The sequence below is a fragment of the Lissotriton helveticus genome, chromosome 1_1, assembly GCF_964261635.1.
Source record: "Lissotriton helveticus chromosome 1_1, aLisHel1.1, whole genome shotgun sequence".
Lineage (NCBI taxonomy): Eukaryota > Metazoa > Chordata > Amphibia > Caudata > Salamandridae > Lissotriton > Lissotriton helveticus.
The window spans coordinates 1,693,983,424-1,694,001,453 of NC_136057.1; the positions used below are offsets into that span (position 1 = coordinate 1,693,983,424).

At 41.1% G+C, this 18,030-nt stretch overlaps 2 long non-coding RNA genes across 2 annotated transcripts; one reads left to right on the forward strand and one right to left on the reverse strand.

Moving 5' to 3' along the window:
- Positions 1 to 3,026: 3,026 nt before the first annotated feature.
- Positions 3,027 to 5,194, reverse strand: LOC144773970 (uncharacterized). The gene is made up of 6 exons (XR_013600083.1): positions 5,074 to 5,194; positions 4,867 to 4,979; positions 4,566 to 4,647; positions 4,314 to 4,402; positions 3,736 to 3,836; positions 3,027 to 3,342 (listed from the first exon to the last, which is right to left on the reverse strand). It is a non-coding gene; the product is annotated as an uncharacterized LOC144773970 (long non-coding RNA).
- Positions 5,195 to 13,371: 8,177 nt separating this feature from the next.
- LOC144773977 (uncharacterized) lies at positions 13,372 to 15,409 on the forward strand. The gene is made up of 6 exons (XR_013600084.1): positions 13,372 to 13,492; positions 13,587 to 13,699; positions 13,919 to 14,000; positions 14,164 to 14,252; positions 14,729 to 14,829; positions 15,223 to 15,409. It is a non-coding gene; the product is annotated as an uncharacterized LOC144773977 (long non-coding RNA).
- The last annotated feature ends 2,621 nt before the right edge of the window (positions 15,410 to 18,030 follow it).

The following is an 18,030-nucleotide window of genomic DNA, read 5'->3' on the forward strand; positions in this document are numbered from 1 at the left end:
GTTCTGGTTTTAAATGATCAAATCACTGGAAGCTCTGTGATGACAAAGATTTATTCTTTTTGAGTGGTAGTGCAAAGAGTTAACAACTGAGCTGGGAAATGTATACTTTTAATTAATTGTATTTACATTGCGTTTACTATATCTGAGGAAATGTTGAAGGGACAGTTATCAAAAAAATTGCATTACATATGGTCTAGTTATTACTTAAATCTATATTTCGAAGCACCATTTTAACATAAAACATTTTGCTCATTTTGTAGCAGTCTTTCTTATACTGTGTGGAATGCAAGTATAAAATGATGACTTACATATTCACAGTGCTTTCTGTCACAGGCTGTGACTTCGTAGCACTAAACATACACAAATCACAATTCTCCACTGCACCAACCAAGATTTAAATTTGTAGCTCTCTGGTTACACACAGACATTTGCAGTGCATTAACTAATAAAGGTATCATATTGTACTATAGTTTCCCACTGAGTAACAACTTTTTAATTTATTTTTCATTTAATTTAATTTAAGTTAAGCTGCCCCTTATTTTTATCTGTAGCTACCTGAGGGTGAAAGATCCAAAAGACGTACAGAATATTTTGTTTTAGCCATATCTTTAACCCCGCTCTAACACTTAGACTTTCAAGGACCTCCAGCCCCACCAAACATGACTGGAGTTCAACAACAACAGCAAACTAATATAATCAGGAATCAGTTTTTGCTAAAATAGAAGCATCTGTTTTCATGATGTTAAAAATAAAACCCCTTACCATTGTACCCAGGGTCTTTGGAATTTTGCAATTGAGAGGCCGCTGTGATTTTTAAATAATTATAGATCTGCTGCATTTGCCACACAATCCATCAACTGCTGTATAATCTGCTGATTTTAACAAAAAAATGGTTTATAGCTCAAACCATTCAAAAGTAACTAAAAAGCAGCAACATGTGTTGCAGTGCAGTAAAAGGTCCTTTGCAAAGCTGGTCTGTTCACTTTTTGTTGCTTATTGCTATATTTGTGTGTTAAACTGGTACTAGTGAGGAGCAACAACAGATTGACCACCTCACTGTAGAAAAACAGGCACACCCATCACATTAGTACAGAAAGGTGTTATCATCCAAATAAGTTTTGCCAATTTTTTTTATTTTTTTTAATTGTACATTTTGGGGTAAATCTTAATGGAGACTTTTTGTTTGATTTGTGTGGTAAGCCTCTGACACCAAACAACAGTCACCCACAAACCTTTGATTTGCTAAGCTCTGTTATTTTCGTAAGGTCTGTTTATTAGTCAATGGCCAGCAATTTGTCCAAAACCATCTCACTGGAGAAAAACAGGCACACCCATCACATTAGTACAGAAAGGTGTTATCATCCAAAAAAGTTTTGCCAAATTATGTTTTTTTTTTAATTGTACATTTTTGGGTAATTCTTTTTGGAGACTTTTTGTTTGAACTGTGTGGTAAGCCTCTGACACCAAACAACAGTCACCCACAAACCTTTGATTTGCTAAGCCCTGTTATTTTCGTACGGTCTGTTTATTAGTCAATGGCCAGCAATTTGTCCAAAACAAGGGCAAAAAAAATAGCACATCAATGACATATACAGACATGTGTTGTCCACCACTGATTAAACAATTGCAACAATAAAATAAATAACATAAAACATAATAACTCGGTACATTGTATATGCTAATGTAGTGTTATTAATTATACAAAAACAAGATCGATCCAAACTCACCCCCCCCCATCGTCATTATTCCATCAAGAGTTTTCTGCAGTACTTTATCTCGACTCAGAACTATTGTTCACTGGGAGACCAGGCCCAATTCCATCTCCCCCCCGCATTCCAAATAGTTGACCACAAACCTCTCTCTATGACTGTCCCGCTCACGGCGATTCAGTAGTAGCCGGTACCAATCCCGCACGCCTGCGCCGCATTCCTGTGCATCAGGGGACCCAGCTCCCTGTGACTATGTGGTCTGCGCCTCAATCCCATCCCAATCATCAGGCAAACCCTCCAGAAACGTGGCCCAGGTGTCCAAGTCCTCTTGTAATTTGTCAACACTGTGTTTCATATGGACCTCCTCAGCAACAGCCCATTCCTCTACATCTGTATGCCACAATGTAACGGAGGGGGCTCTAGTACCCATCCAACTAATGGCTATCCTCCTCTTGGCCAGCACCAGGGCCAGTTGTAGCAATTTCCAGTGCAGTTTGCCTCGTTTGGACTTTGTGATATGGTAAAAAAGAAGGCACATCTGGGATGTCTCCCCTATCATGAGTGTAGTCACTCCCCTTAGCTTTGCTACATCTGGAAGTACAATTAATGCCCAGGAAGAGTAATTTATTCAAAGTGAAAATAAAAACAAGTTTGAGGGATAAAGGTGGGTTGTTACCCCTCAAACTTGTTTTTAGCTTCTGTTTGAATAAATTACAGATTGAGTCTTACTCTTCATGGGCATTAATTGTACACCCAGAGTATGATTGTTTTGTATAGCGCTTAGGGACCACTGATCTTTATAACATATGTCAAAAAGAAGCACCCTCTCTCCCACACCTGGGACAGTTCACCCTCTACCCATGTACATCTTACTAAGTTAATCAGGGTGAGATATGTACAGTGCAGAAAATTCAAATGGATCAGTTTAAACCTGGGGTTAGAAGAAACAGTCTTTACCAATTCACAGGTCGCGTTCCAGTCCGAGCCAGTGGGTGGCTGGGTAGATCCTCCCCCCCCCCATGCCTGCCATTCCACTGGTTCTGTCCTGGCTCTATATGCGTTTAGTGTTTTGTATAGATGTGATACTAAATGTGTAGCTGACCCTCCCGCCAGTAATAAGTGCAGTGTGTCCGTGACCTGACGGGTGTTCGGGAAGCCTCCTGTTGAGAGAAAACAAGGACCCCTGGGTATCAGTAATACACAGACTCCTAGGGCAGGGTAATAACCAATGTGGGTAAAAAATCCTAGGCCATCCGAGAAATAAGTGACCAGAAAGTCTAGTACCAGTGGAGAAAAAGAATAATCGAAAAAAAATAGTGGGTGTATTAAAAAATATATATATTTAATTAGACATAGATAAAAATCATATAGAGACTCAAACACATAAGTCAAACTATATGATACAGTAAAATTATGACATATACAAATTTTTCTTATATATGGACAGAATTCAAAAACAATAAATAAAAAACAAATACATCATAGTAACATTATAAATCACAACGAATAGCAAATGATTATACATTCAGAATTAAAAAAAGACAATTGCAAATATTGCGGAATTAATTATAAGGACTCGACGCGCGTTTCGGCAGAGAAAAAAATGCCTTCCTCAGGAGTCATAGGTGAAACTCTGAAAGAACATTATGAGAGGAGTATTATACATCAAAATATAAATATTGTTTCACATAATTAATACATATTCCTAACAGCATTACTATTTATCTATCACATATATCAGAATTCGAAAACACTTATTCTACCTGACAGGTCTAGACATGAAATTTGGTCACTTAAAGTCATATGATAGACAGGTAAGTATACAATGTCAATGTAGTACTTAGCCAAACACAGAGTAAAAGATCGACCAGTCATATAGGGTTTGTTACTTATATAGGTCACGATTGGATATCATTAGTACACTTGAGAGTAATTCTCAGTAGATTTCTCAGTGTAGGAACTAATAAAGAATGACGTATTGGGATCTTACTTTTTGAAACATCATAACATAAATCAATAAACTTACATTTACAATGTTGTCTTTCATTCCATTAGTTTAAGGGAATCGATGATAACTTCCTTTATTTAAAAAATATATACACAGGACCACTTGATAAAGGTTAATACCTAATCAAAACAAAATATGTAGTAATCAACAACATGGTTGGAAATGAATGAAGACACTTTGAACACAATGGACCATCCAATGCATAACTAGATATAGTCAAGGTTATCTATAATAGAGAGGATAAAAGGATTTATAAGACTGGGAAGCGTAACGCTGAAGACGATATAGTTATAAGATCATTGAACTGCTTGTTACCGCTATTTTTTGGCCTATATCAGCTAATTCTTCACATGCATGTCTTAATATGTTATATGGAGAACCACAGATTACTCAGAGTAGATTCCGTATTAATTGTATTAATATCAGCTGCCTCTCACTATGGCTAGGAAATGCATAAAAATGGGGGGGGGGGAAAGAATAAGAAGAAACTCGTCGAGGAAAAATAGTCGGTATATATATTGTGTAGAATCTAAACATCAAAAGGTCTTCATTTTACAGTAAGTAAACTAATAATATTAAATTCAAAAGAAGGTTACCTAATATCTTCTCAGCACAGATTTAGGGGCCCACTGTATCGAAATATTTCACTTAGTATGAGTGTCCAAATATTTGCATATAATCATAACTGCAAAGGAAATTACAGAGAATGCAAACAAATCTAAGGTCACTCATGGTGTTTAATAAATCGCGTTACAGAGATTTCCACTAAAATGCAGCTTCATGAAGGATTTGTGCAAGTATTATTAAATCTTAAAGGATTATTAAATCTTAAAGGACATATGGTGTACCTTAGAGTATAAAGCTGATAGTTCTTCAAATGCAATTCATTTTAGTTCATTGATGTAAAAACGAGTCAGAATGCCGGGGGCACTGGAGAGGGTGAAAGAATCAACAGATATCGAGTGTTTAGAAACCAGCTCACCATAGCTCTGTGTATACTAACGTACAGGGAATAAATAACACGGCAGGGGATGTTACAGACAAGAAATGTCACATAATTCAGGTAGACTACGAGTGGATTTACGGGCGTCACTACATAAGTGGATGATATGACGACTGGAACTACAATGCATATTAAGGTGTTATTACCTTCAAAGGAGCTAGTAGATGCCGGCAGCGAGATGGTGCTGTTCCACTAATTAAAATGGTTTAAAAATAATAGCCGGACATAGAATGGCGCTGTTGTAAGTACTTGATAGTAGCTGAAAATAATGGGAAAGTGAACAGAGAATCAGCTGCTGCCCACACATAACATTTATGTGTGATAGGTAACAAATACGAGGGATATTCTCTTACCTGTATACGAAAGACGTCTCGTGGACTGCAAGATGGTGCAGTTCCAAGGGCTACAGAGTAGCAATTCAGCCTCGCCGGTCAGAAAGGAGTGAACGCCATAATGATGACAGCTCTTTTAAATTTAATCGATGGCGCGAAAAAGTTACTTCCGATGGAATCGTTGGGGAAAGTGAAAACGGACTACAGTGCAATGATCTTACAATGAGAAACACCATTACAAGATGGCGCTAAAAACGATGGTTAACAGCGCACAATATCTATTAAAATAAAAAGCTCCACAAAGTTGGGGTAAATGTTTTACATGAAAGGAAGACATTCTGAATAATGCACATAGCTTACTAATACACTGATCTAAGAAAAGGAATGAATACTAAAAGAAATAGGAATTGTATGGCTACCGAGTGCAAAGAATATTGCTAATAAGATTAAACGTAGGTATATATATTATAATAATGGCATTTTCCCATGGGATCTCGGCATTTAATCCATATGTCGGCGAGACCTCTAGACCGATACAGACCAGACTCACAGAACATCGTTCAGCCATTCGCACCAACAAGATTTTGGCACCTTTGGTCAAACATTTTATGGAGAACCAACATGGCCCGGAGGATTTCAAATGGTGCATTTTAGAAAACATCAGACTCCCAGATAGTAAAGGTGGCGAAAAGGTGAGAAAGAAAAGAGAAGTCTTTTGGATTTTTTCTCTGGGAACTTTTAGAAAAGGATTAAATGCCGAGATCCCATGGGAAAATGCCATTATTTAATCCTGGTTAGCTATTGATGTACAGCTTCTGTTTATGCGTTCTTCATTAATTTTCTGAATCGATATTAATTTACTAATGGATTCGTTTTCAGAGACATTGTATTTATTATTTATTTATTTATTATGTTTTGGCTCTCAGAAGAGGGCCACATAAAGATATACAGAATTCAACACAAAGCAAATACTTTACAAAAAAGAAAACACAACATATACCATATAAAAGACCTAGGTTAAATACAATACTGACATGTGAAACAAAACTACAGAAAGTCGGAACGTCAAAACATCTCCAGGAACATATTAATAAATAGCTAGGAAACCTTTAAAAAAGTTAAAAATATGAGAGCAGAACATTCCATTGGGAGGGAAATAAAGTGCAGAAAGAAAGCCATTCAAAGTGACAATGCCAAGGCGAAGACAGATAGATTTTAACCATCTAGAGCGCAATTTACGAAGCGCAGGGCAAATCAGTAACACATGCATACAGTCCTGGATGTTTACTTTACATAAATTGCACAGAGGAGAGGAGCCATACCATTTAGATAACAATCGATTAAGAGGTATTAAATCGTAGCGTAGGAGAAACCAAAATCTACGTATACCATGCGGTAGGTTCCATAAAACATAGGGTTGTGGTAGTTTCATCTGATAAGAATCAAGGAGAAGATCTACATTCCTTTTTTCACAAATGAATTTTTTATCAGATTGAAAACATAGGTCCCATGAAGCTGCTCTCAAAACCAATTTTAACTGTAAAGGAGAGTACAGAAAAAGAGCAGTTTCATCTAATTTTAATAGGGTTACAGCTTTTCTAAAATTACGAACAAGTTGAGAAAACTCATTAAAACTACCCAACATTTCACTTCTGAGGAGAGCTCTCATTGTCCCTACTTCAGCTCTTGCGAGGCAAGCCACCCATCTTACAAGGGCACATAGTCCCTGGACCCAACTACTCCTGAGACCAAAGTCGAGCCTACAGGCTGCCAGAGAGCACGCAGTATTTAGAGAGGTGAGAGATCTTAAGAGTTTCCCCTCGATCTTATGGCAGAAGTCCCAATTTTTCACCTCGATAAGTTCAATACCATACAGTATTGTTGCGGGGATTTTAGATCTATACACTTCCAATAAACTCGGAAAGTGCCGCTTCCCCGTTGCATGGTATAGGGAATGTAAACCTTTGCCATGGGCAATAGCTTTGCGTGAGCAATGCTCTATATGGAGCTTCTCACTCAGGTTAGCCGTGATGATTTTCCCTAAAAAAGTATAGGACTTTACCACCTCTAGTTTTTGATCCCCAATGAAACAACCGTAATCTACGGATCGGCACCTCTTCTTGCCAGCTATACACATGACTTTACTTTTGGTGATATTGATCTTCATGCAATGAACTACCGCAAAAGTGTGAAGAGCATGTAGCCGATTTGCTAGTCCTTTAGGAGTTAAGTCAAAGATGAGGACATCATCTGCATACATCAGGCAGGAAATCTGGGTCCCCCCCACCACCGGGGCAATGCCCTCTCTGGCAGCCAAGGCGGCGGGTAGGTCTGCCGTGTATAGGGAGAACAAAAGGGGAGCCAATAAGCAGCCTTGTTTGAGGCCATTCAAGGTTGGAATTGTATCAGATAGCCCCCTTTCGCCCCCCAACAGGACCCTACACCAGGTCTCTGTATGTAAAGCCCTCACCAGCTCCAACAAATAGAGTGGGAGCCCAAGCGCCGCCAATTTTCTCCACAGCGTTCCACGATCAACTTTGTCGAACGCCGTGGAGAAATCAATAAAGGCGGCATACACAACCCCTCCTCTCACCTGAACATACTTATCTGTAACCACATGAAGAGCGGTGAGGTTATCTAACGTACAGTGGTTCCTACGGAAACCAGTCTGTTCTAATGGCAAGATATTATTCTCCTCTACCCAAACGGAGAGGGAGTTTAGAAGACATTTCGCAAAAACCTTTCCGATTGAGTCGAGGAGAGCAATCAGACGATAGTTACTAGGACTATCCCTAGTTCCCTTCTTAAAAATAGGGACCAAGATACTTCCCCTCCAAGAGGCAGGTACCGTTTTAGACAAAAAACAGGCTTTATACAGAGGATACAGGATTTTACTCCACCTTGCAGGGTCCGATTTCAGGACCGTCATGGGGAGTTCATCAGGCCCCATTGCCCCTGAGACACGCATGTTTTTTATAGCCATCTCAATTTCTTTTTCTGCGGGATAATTAATAAGACCCACAGGAGTGGCGCCGATGTCAGTATCATTACTAATAATAGCACCGATGGCAATGTCATCATTTAAACTCCCGTTCCCTGCATAAAGATCCCGAATATAGGTAGTCCATACCTCTTCCGCTATAGGGATAGGAGATGGGCTTAGTCTAGAACCACACCCCTTGCCAATTATTGCCCAAAATTCTCTGATCCTGCCATGAACAACAGATTCCCTCAAGTTAATCCATACCTTATCCTCCTGTTCCTTTTTATTTTTAGCTGGAGTCTACTTCTCTTTCTTTTTAGCCTGAAAATTTCTTTTCCGCGTTCCATGACTCTATCTATATATTGTTCACGGACTAATTTGTTTATTTCCTTATTCAGGCTACGCAATATGCTAGGGACCGCTACTCCATTTCTGGGTCTGGACGTTTTTTTAGCATAAGAAGTGATCTTTCGCACAAATTCTGCAAAGTAAACTATTTCATTCCCACGCCACTCATTTAAAACTAATAGGGTGTCGGATAGAAAATCCTGCACCCCATTAATGGCTGAAGGATTCCAAAAGCACCTTCCAGAAGAAGCGTGGAAGGCAGCGTCACTGCCATGTAAAGACCAAGGTGCGATTGTCAAAGGATTTAAAGAAATAGTTACAAACAATATGCTATGGTCACTCAGCGGAGTAGATATGACCTTAAGGTCCTGAATAGACGGAAACAGGCCATAGTCTGCAATTGCATAATCTAAGATAGAAGACCCAAAGGGAGACTTGTGAGTAAATTTTGCAGGCACGTCAGACGGAAATCTCCCATTTAATATAAGTCCGTCGACGGCCGCTAGTTCTTTTAGCAAAATCTTCCCTCGTTTATTTGTCACTAATTTATCAGGGAAGAGTGATTGAGGAATAAAATATGCCTCTTCCTTAGGTTTATTCCTAAAAAGTTCCAAACTAACATTGGAGATTTTGCAATTCAGATCTCCCACAAGCATAATTTCAGGAGGAGAAGGGACATTTTTGATTAGTTCAATATATTGAAATACCTGCTTTAATATCACATTAAAACACTCCTCCGGAGGAATATAAACATTCAAAATTACAATAGGGGACTTTATGCCGTTATTAAACAAGTTATCAATGGTTATAGCATGGAAAAGTTTGCTTGGATCAATATAATGGGAGAATCTCCATTGCAATTTATTTGATAGTAAACAAGCGAGACCCCCCCTGGCGTGACCTTTCTTAGAAGGAACAACAGGCACTTCCAGGGCATAATAATCCTTAGAGACCTTCAACGTATTGATACACCACGTTTCCTGTAAACAGATCACGTTAGCTCCAAGAGAAAACAAAAAATCAAATTTCTCTGGGCTACTGTGAATCCCTGCCGCGTTCCAGGAAATAATATTTAACCCTGGGCGTAGTTCGCGGAGCCGCACTCCGCGGAGCTACGCGAAGACGCAGTTGCACTCCGCGACCTTCGCGTAGCTCCGCGGACATGCGTAGTAGCTTGCTAGACCCGTTCGCGCGCCGTTTTTCGTCTTCGGGAGCGCGGTGCGCGTGTTCGGGGCGCTGCCTGCATGCTCGAGATAGCTGTGTGTTAGACATGTTCGGGAACTCATCTTCTCGTTCGCACTGCCAAAGTGCGTGATCGCGTCAAATATCACGCGAACTTACCCCGGCGCACGCGATAATGTTATTCAGCGCGCGAGAACTACGCTACGCACCGGATCGCGGAGTAATCGACAGCTTCGCGTTCTCCGTAGAACGCGGAGTTGCCAAAACTCCGCAAGCTCCGCGAACGGAGCGTAGTTCTTCGCCCAGGGTTAATAATATTTAATGAGGTGTTAAAGATGCTGAAACAATCTGGGATTATCTTTTGTTTTTGTGGATAAGGCACTATGCAGCCAGTTCCACCGATTATTATCCTCTGAAAAAGAGGAATTCTGAGTCAGCGGAAGTGGCTTCACTTGGGAGACCGAACGTTTTCCCTTAGATACCCAAATCCTCAGGTCTCTAAGAGGAGAGGCTACCCCATTTTGCTCCTCCCCTCTGAATACCTCCCCAGAAGACAGGTTTATGTTACCAAGGTTGAAAATCGGGAGAATATCAATACCTGTACGTTGGAAATTCTCAGCTTGCTGCAATATCAAATTTACAATAATAGGTGAATAAAATTTAACCCTTATACTCGTTACCTTGACTTCACCAAACAGGGAAACTAACTCAATGTCCCTAGTTTGAATATGACGGAGACTTTCTATCTCACTGAAACGCTTAAGGAGCCAGGCTCTGTTTAAGGGCAAGTCAACATCAAATAGGGGTAAAAAGTCTAACACAAGAATTTCCACTGGAGCTTTTAAGGATGTTGAAGGGCGATCCGAGGAATGGCGATCTCCACTCTCTGAAACTACAAAGAAAGGAGACGCCAAAGGATTAAGGGACCCCGCTTGATATTGAATTGAACCTCCAGTCACTGTCGGTAGAGAGAGACTTGGAAGGAGACCCCCCATTTGTGGAATAGCTTCCCGGGATTTTGGCGGACACAGTTCACTTTCCACCTTAAAAAAAGTAGAAATTGGTGGGTTCATTTCAATATCAATATCCGCCTTTGCGGATATAGAAGAAGTATCCAAGACGATCACTTCATTCTCCAGTGTGGTCAAAGAATTTTGAAAAATTATCCGACGCTGCCTTTTCTTCTTGTATTTTCTAATAGGTTTCTTTTTATTCCCCTTATTGTTTCTAAGTTTACCTTTTTTTATCTTTACCTCCTGTTTATCATCAATAGGTTCTTTGTTATTTTCAGACGTGAAGGTGGGAAAAAGGTCTTGAGCCACTTTAAGGCCAGATATGGATTTATCTTCCTCCACAATCTCAAGAACTGAGTTATTAATACAGTTGGGTACTGCAGTTAGGGGGATAGCTACAGTATGTGATAACAAAACCGATGTCCCAGCTTTCTTGTCAAATTCCACTGGAGCCACATTTATTTCCCTCAGTGGCAAGCTATGTATGATCATGGATGAGGGAACACTTCTCATATCAGGTGACTTTTGTAACAAGGCCTTCAGTATTTGGGTGACAGAATCCAAAATACAATCCGAGTTACCAACGAATTTCCCTAAGAGAGATAAAATAGAGGCTAGTAATTGTTCCAAAGCAATCATCGATTCAGAGATTGGTTTTTCACATGCTTCCACAGGCCGGCAAATACCAGATAGGTTAAGACCAGGGGGGCCAGAAACGTCTAACAAATCGGACATGTCCTGACCATTCAACGAGGGGGTACTACTATACAACAGTAATCCAGATGGGGTAGCACCCCCCGGAGGTTTGATAGGGGTCAGAGACTCCACTTTCGCTGTATTTACATAACGGCCACAAAGTTCAAGATCAATGGATAGTGGTGACAGATCACCGCCCAACCTTTCCTTCGGAGGGGTTTGCGACACAGATGGATGATTAGTGAGTTCCCTCTCAGGTACTGAAAAGGAGAACTTACTCTCATCCTTCCCTTCCGAAAGGACATGGGGAGGAGACACCACTGGCACAGAATGTTGTAATACAGACTGTACAAGAGGGGGCGGCAGAGATGTAGTAGCTTGAGTATGGACCCCTAAGTCCATGGCACAGGAGCCTTTTTTAATAGATAAATTAGCGTTCTTAGGGGAGGGCAAATCCCAAAGCTCGAAAAGTTGGCATTGACCCTTCAACGGGGGGTTATTTACAGATTTATTTCTTGTGCGAGTAATATCTTTGTTTGCACCAGGTATACCACCCACTTACCTTCCTGAGCGCAGTTTCTTAAACATCTTCCAACAGAATGTATTCACAAAATTATATTATAAAGGTGAAATTCCTCCGGATGAGTGAAAACAAACAATGATACGATACTCCTAAAATAAAAAAATATAGTCCTGGAGGTGCAACGATGACTCCCCGACAATAGAAACCAAGGAAGCTACAAAGCAGTGTCAATGGATGGTTACTTCCTCAAACAGTCAGGCGTATTTCCCATAGGCAGAGGGAGACAAAATTTAAAAACACTGTCGATGAAAATAACCGGGCCCAGCCCAGCCTACCTCGGCCACTGAGGGCCACAGAGGGCCCGCCCTTTGCCCGGGCTTAGCCCATACATGCCAACATTTCAGGAGAGCAAAGTGGGAGATTTATAAAAAAAAATAAAAAAAATCGGGAGAATGGGGCTTTGAATCGGGTTACTGGCATGTATGGGCTTGTGTGCTGCTGTAGGATCAGACATTTGAAACGCAAATGCACGTTTTTTTTCTTACCTTTCAGAAGCATGGAGCATAATGGCAGGCAGAGAGGGTGATACAAGTGTTGGGCATTGGCCTGGCAGGTTGTTGGCAGTGCATGCACCCCCCACCCCCCCTGTGGCAGCCGGGGCTGAAACAGTCCCCTCGTACTTCGCAGGTCATTAAAAGACGATTCCTTTGTTAATGACGCTTTGTTGATTTTTCGCACCTTCAAGAGCCCCTGCATCGCCACTCTTTGCTGGAAGAATTAGCACTTTACACAATACCAAGCCCTGTCAGCTGAAACCCCCGAGGAATCGGGTTTTTGCTTTTAGGAATCGGGAGGCGGGAGACTAGCCTTCAAATCGGTAGTCTCACGCCTGAATCGGGAGGGTTGGCATGTCTGGCTTAGCCCGGCGTCCCGAAAGCGTCCCGCTTAGCGTGGAGGGTGTGTCATAAATAGGAGGAGCAGGGGGCGGGAAGAGACTCCAGGTGTGTTCCGGTCTTCACGCGCTGAACCCTGGGTCTCGCAGTCCCGGCCCCTGTCAAACAGCCTATGACGCGGTCAAGAACAATGCAGCCTTTCCCCTTGGCTTCACGGAGCAGCAGGCTATGGCAGAACATGCAAAGTCACGGCAAACAGGAACGGCTGCGAGCGGCCATTGTACTATGTCTGGTTGTCAAGTACCTTTGTACCTGGCTCTACTCCACCCAAGAATATTATGACTTTTTATTATTATAATATATATACCTACGTTTAATCTTATTAGCAATATTCTTTGCACTCGGTAGCCATACAATTCCTATTTCTTTTAGTATTCATTCCTTTTCTTAGATCAGTGTATTAGTAAGCTATGTGCATTATTCAGAATGTCTTCCTTTCATGTAAAACATTTACCCCAACTTTGTGGAGCTTTTTATTTTAATAGATATTGTGCGCTGTTAACCATCGTTTTTAGCGCCATCTTGTAATGGTGTTTCTCATTGTAAGATCATTGCACTGTAGTCCGTTTTCACTTTCCCCAACGATTCCATCGGAAGTAACTTTTTCGCGCCATCGATTAAATTTAAAAGAGCTGTCATCATTATGGCGTTCACTCCTTTCTGACCGGCGAGGCTGAATTGCTACTCTGTAGCCCTTGGAACTGCACCATCTTGCAGTCCACGAGACGTCTTTCGTATACAGGTAAGAGAATATCCCTCGTATTTGTTACCTATCACACATAAATGTTATGTGTGGGCAGCAGCTGATTCTCTGTTTACTTTCCCATTATTTTCAGCTACTATCAAGTACTTACAACAGCGCCATTCTATGTCCGGCTATTATTTTTAAACCATTTTAATTAGTGGAACAGCACCATCTCGCTGCCGGCATCTACTAGCTCCTTTGAAGGTAATAACACCTTAATATGCATTGTAGTTCCAGTCGTCATATCATCCACTTATGTAGTGACGCCCGTAAATCCACTCGTAGTCTACCTGAATTATGTGACATTTCTTGTCTGTAACATCCCCTGCCGTGTTATTTATTCCCTGTACGTTAGTATACACAGAGCTATGGTGAGCTGGTTTCTAAACACTCGATATCTGTTGATTCTTTCACCCTCTCCAGTGCCCCCGGCATTCTGACTCGTTTTTACATCAATGAACTAAAATGAATTGCATTTGAAGAACTATCAGCTTTATACTCTAAGGTACACCATATGTCCTTTAAGATTTAATAATCCTTTAAGATTTAATAATACTTGCACAAATCCTTCATGAAGCTGCATTTTAGTGGAAATCTCTGTAACGCGATTTATTAAACACCATGAGTGACCTTAGATTTGTTTGCATTCTCTGTATTTTCCTTTGCAGTTATGATTATATGCAAATATTTGGACACTCATACTAAGTGAAATATTTCGATACAGTGGGCCCCTAAATCTGTGCTGAGAAGATATTAGGTAACCTTCTTTTGAATTTAATATTATTAGTTTACTTACTGTAAAATGAAGACCTTTTGATGTTTAGATTCTACACAATATATATACCGACTATTTTTCCTCGACGAGTTTCTTCTTATTCTTTCCCCCCCCCCATTTTTATGCATTTCCTAGCCATAGTGAGAGGCAGCTGATATTAATACAATTAATACGGAATCTACTCTGAGTAATCTGTGGTTCTCCATATAACATATTAAGACATGCATGTGAAGAATTAGCTGATATAGGCCAAAAAATAGCGGTAACAAGCAGTTCAATGATCTTATAACTATATCGTCTTCAGCGTTACGCTTCCCAGTCTTATAAATCCTTTTATCCTCTCTATTATAGACAACCTTGACTATATCTAGTTATGCATTGGATGGTCCATTGTGTTCAAAGTGTCTTCATTCATTTCCAACCATGTTGTTGATTACTACATATTTTGTTTTGATTAGGTATTAACCTTTATCAAGTGGTCCTGTGTATATATTTTTTAAATAAAGGAAGTTATCATCGATTCCCTTAAACTAATGGAATGAAAGACAACATTGTAAATGTAAGTTTATTGATTTATGTTATGATGTTTCAAAAAGTAAGATCCCAATACGTCATTCTTTATTAGTTCCTACACTGAGAAATCTACTGAGAATTACTCTCAAGTGTACTAATGATATCCAATCGTGACCTATATAAGTAACAAACCCTATATGACTGGTCGATCGTTTACTCTGTGTTTGGCTAAGTACTACATTGACATTGTATACTTACCTGTCTATCATATGACTTTAAGTGACCAAATTTCATGTCTAGACCTGTCAGGTAGAATAAGTGTTTTCGAATTCTGATATATGTGATAGATAAATAGTAATGCTGTTAGGAATATGTATTAATTATGTGAAACAATATTTATATTTTGATGTATAATACTCCTCTCATAATGTTCTTTCAGAGTTTCACCTATGACTCCTGAGGAAGGCGTTTTTTTCTCTGCCGAAACGCGCGTCGAGTCCTTATAATTAATTCCGCAATATTTGCAATTGTCTTTTTTTAATTCTGAATGTATAATCATTTGCTATTCGTTGTGATTTATAATGTTACTATGATGTATTTGTTTTTTATTTATTGTTTTTGAATTCTGTCCATATATAAGAATTTTTTATATGTCATAATTTTACTGTATCATATAGTTTGACTTATGTGTTTGAGTCTCTATATGATTTTTATCTATGTCTAATTAAATATATATATTTTTTAATACACCCACTATTTTTCGATTATTCTTTTTCTCCACTGGTACTAGACTTTCTGGTCACTTATTTCTCGGATGGCCTAGGATTTTTTACCCACATCGGGAAGCCTCCTGTGCCTCTGCAAATGTAAGAAAATTCTCCCCTGGGTATAGATTTGCCATCGTTTCACAACCCCCCCTCCATCCATCTCATTACAGACATATTGTCTTCGATGCTTCTAAACTGGGACAATTTCCATATACCTTGTTCCCTGACAAAGGTTGGTCATTTAAACACTCTTGTGACCACACGTTCCCAAATCTCTGCCACCTGTCTGACCAGGTACGGGACGCCAGGGGCACCCCAGACCCCTGCATAAGACGTTTCATCAGGGAGTGCCCACCATAAGTCCAGTGGAGCAGTCTCTTCTCCCGGTTATCATCCTCAGACGCCCACTGTGCTGCATGTTGCAGAGTGGGTGCATAATAATAAAGCTCCAAGTCCAGTAAGCCCAGTCCACCCCCTAACATGTCACACTTTAGTTGGGGGAGTACCACCTAACTCATCCCCCCCAGACATTCTCTATGACATACAAACAACTAGGGAGGAACACCATTTTCACTTCCGCTACTCTCCCCACAATGGAGAGCAGAAAAGTGTTCCAGAATAGGACTGATTTAGTCAGCCCTTGTACCAATGGTTCAATGAAATGCTGATGCTGGTCTGCCATGACGCTGAGGTATGTGAAGGCAGTCACCTCCCAGTGTAATCCTAACGGTGCCAAATCTGTTTCCGAAACCCCAACTAATATTAATATGGAGGCCCACTACAGCTCCAAACCTCTCCAAATGTGTCAGGAGCCTTTGTTCTGCCTCCCTAGAGAGTTGTAAGTTGAACACACCATCATCTGCATATAATGATATTAGACGCGTCACTTCCCCCACTTTAGTATCTACATCACTCATATCATTGCAGAGCAGGGCTGACAACAGCTCCATTGCAACAAAGCGTAGAGCAGCGGTGAGATGGGCATCCTTGCCGCGTGCCCCTTCGCACACCCCATACTTCTGATGTCAGACGTCCACTGTGTACCCTAGCACTGGTTCTGTGTATAATATTGTCACCCATTGACGAAAGCGGGTGGTCAAAGCCTATCTTCTCTAGTGTGTGCTGTAGATAACTCCACTCCACCGAGTTAAATGCCTCAGTTATATCCACAGATATTATTGTCATGTCATTGTTGCTACCACGGACCTCATGCAGGACGTGAGCAAATCTGCGCAAGTTAAGGGCCGTACTGCACCCTGGTATAAAACCACATTGGTCCTCATGGACCAGTGATCTCATTGCGCTCGTCGGTCATTCTGCCAGTATTTTACATAACATTTTCGTGTCCACACTCAACATGGTGAAGGGCCAATATGAAGACCATCGCATCACCCCCTGGTTTGGGCACCATACATACCAGCCCTCTCTCAGGGTGGGGGGCAGCAAACCACCCTCCCTTGACTCATGGAATACTTCCAACTGCGGACCCGCCAACTGTGCTGCATATGCTTGGTAAAATTCCATTTGGAAATCCGTCACTCCCGGGGGACTACCCACTGTTCATATTAGCAACCGCCTGCCTCACTTCCTACAGGGAGATATCTGCCTCCAGTCCTTATCTTAGCTGGGGTATAATACAGGGATAGCCACACCCACCAGGCAGTCAGCCACATCTACGCCACCTGCCGCTACACACCCCATTCGAGGTTCCATAGGTGTCCCCCAGCACCTCATTAAAACGTTGTGCGTTGACCATAGTCCCTTCGCGGCGGCAGACCGTCATAATGGGGGGTGGCGTCTATCCGTCTCCCTTTTCAGTAGCCAGGTTAGTTATCTGCCGGGCTTGTTCCCCTCCCGGTGCAATCGCTGTCTATACTCTTGTGATGTGAGCTTGTCCAGCCTATCCCATGCATGCCCCCAAACGTCTCTTAATAGGATCTCACAGAAAGGAACAGGAGAGGGAAAAAGAACCAGAATGCCCTCCACTCATAAATTTTAAAAACAAAGACCTGGTATTATTATTATTATTATTATTATGAGGAGGAGGAGGAGGAGGAGGAGGAGGAAGAGGATAGTAGTAGTAGTAGTGGTAGTGGTAGTGGTGGTAGTGGTGGTAGTGATGGTAGTGGTGGTGTGGCGCCAGGGCGACTGACGCTGGAGTCTGGGGATCACGCTTCGATCCCCGGCGCTGGCAGCAGGTTAGCCCAGCACCATGTGACTCTGGGCAATTGCTTAATCTTCCCGACGGCCCCCAGAGTGGGACTAACAAAGTGTGAGGTGGGTCAGGAAGTGCCTTTAAATTGCATAAAAGTGTGTACATTCCGTTACATATAAATAAATATTATTTACAGGAATTCTGAAACAATCCTCTAAAACTCTAAAATCTTAAACAGCACGGCCTACGTGTTATTATAAGATAGCCATGATACAATTGCACTTGATTTAATGGACAATATACGCCTTGACAGTATAAAAAAGGG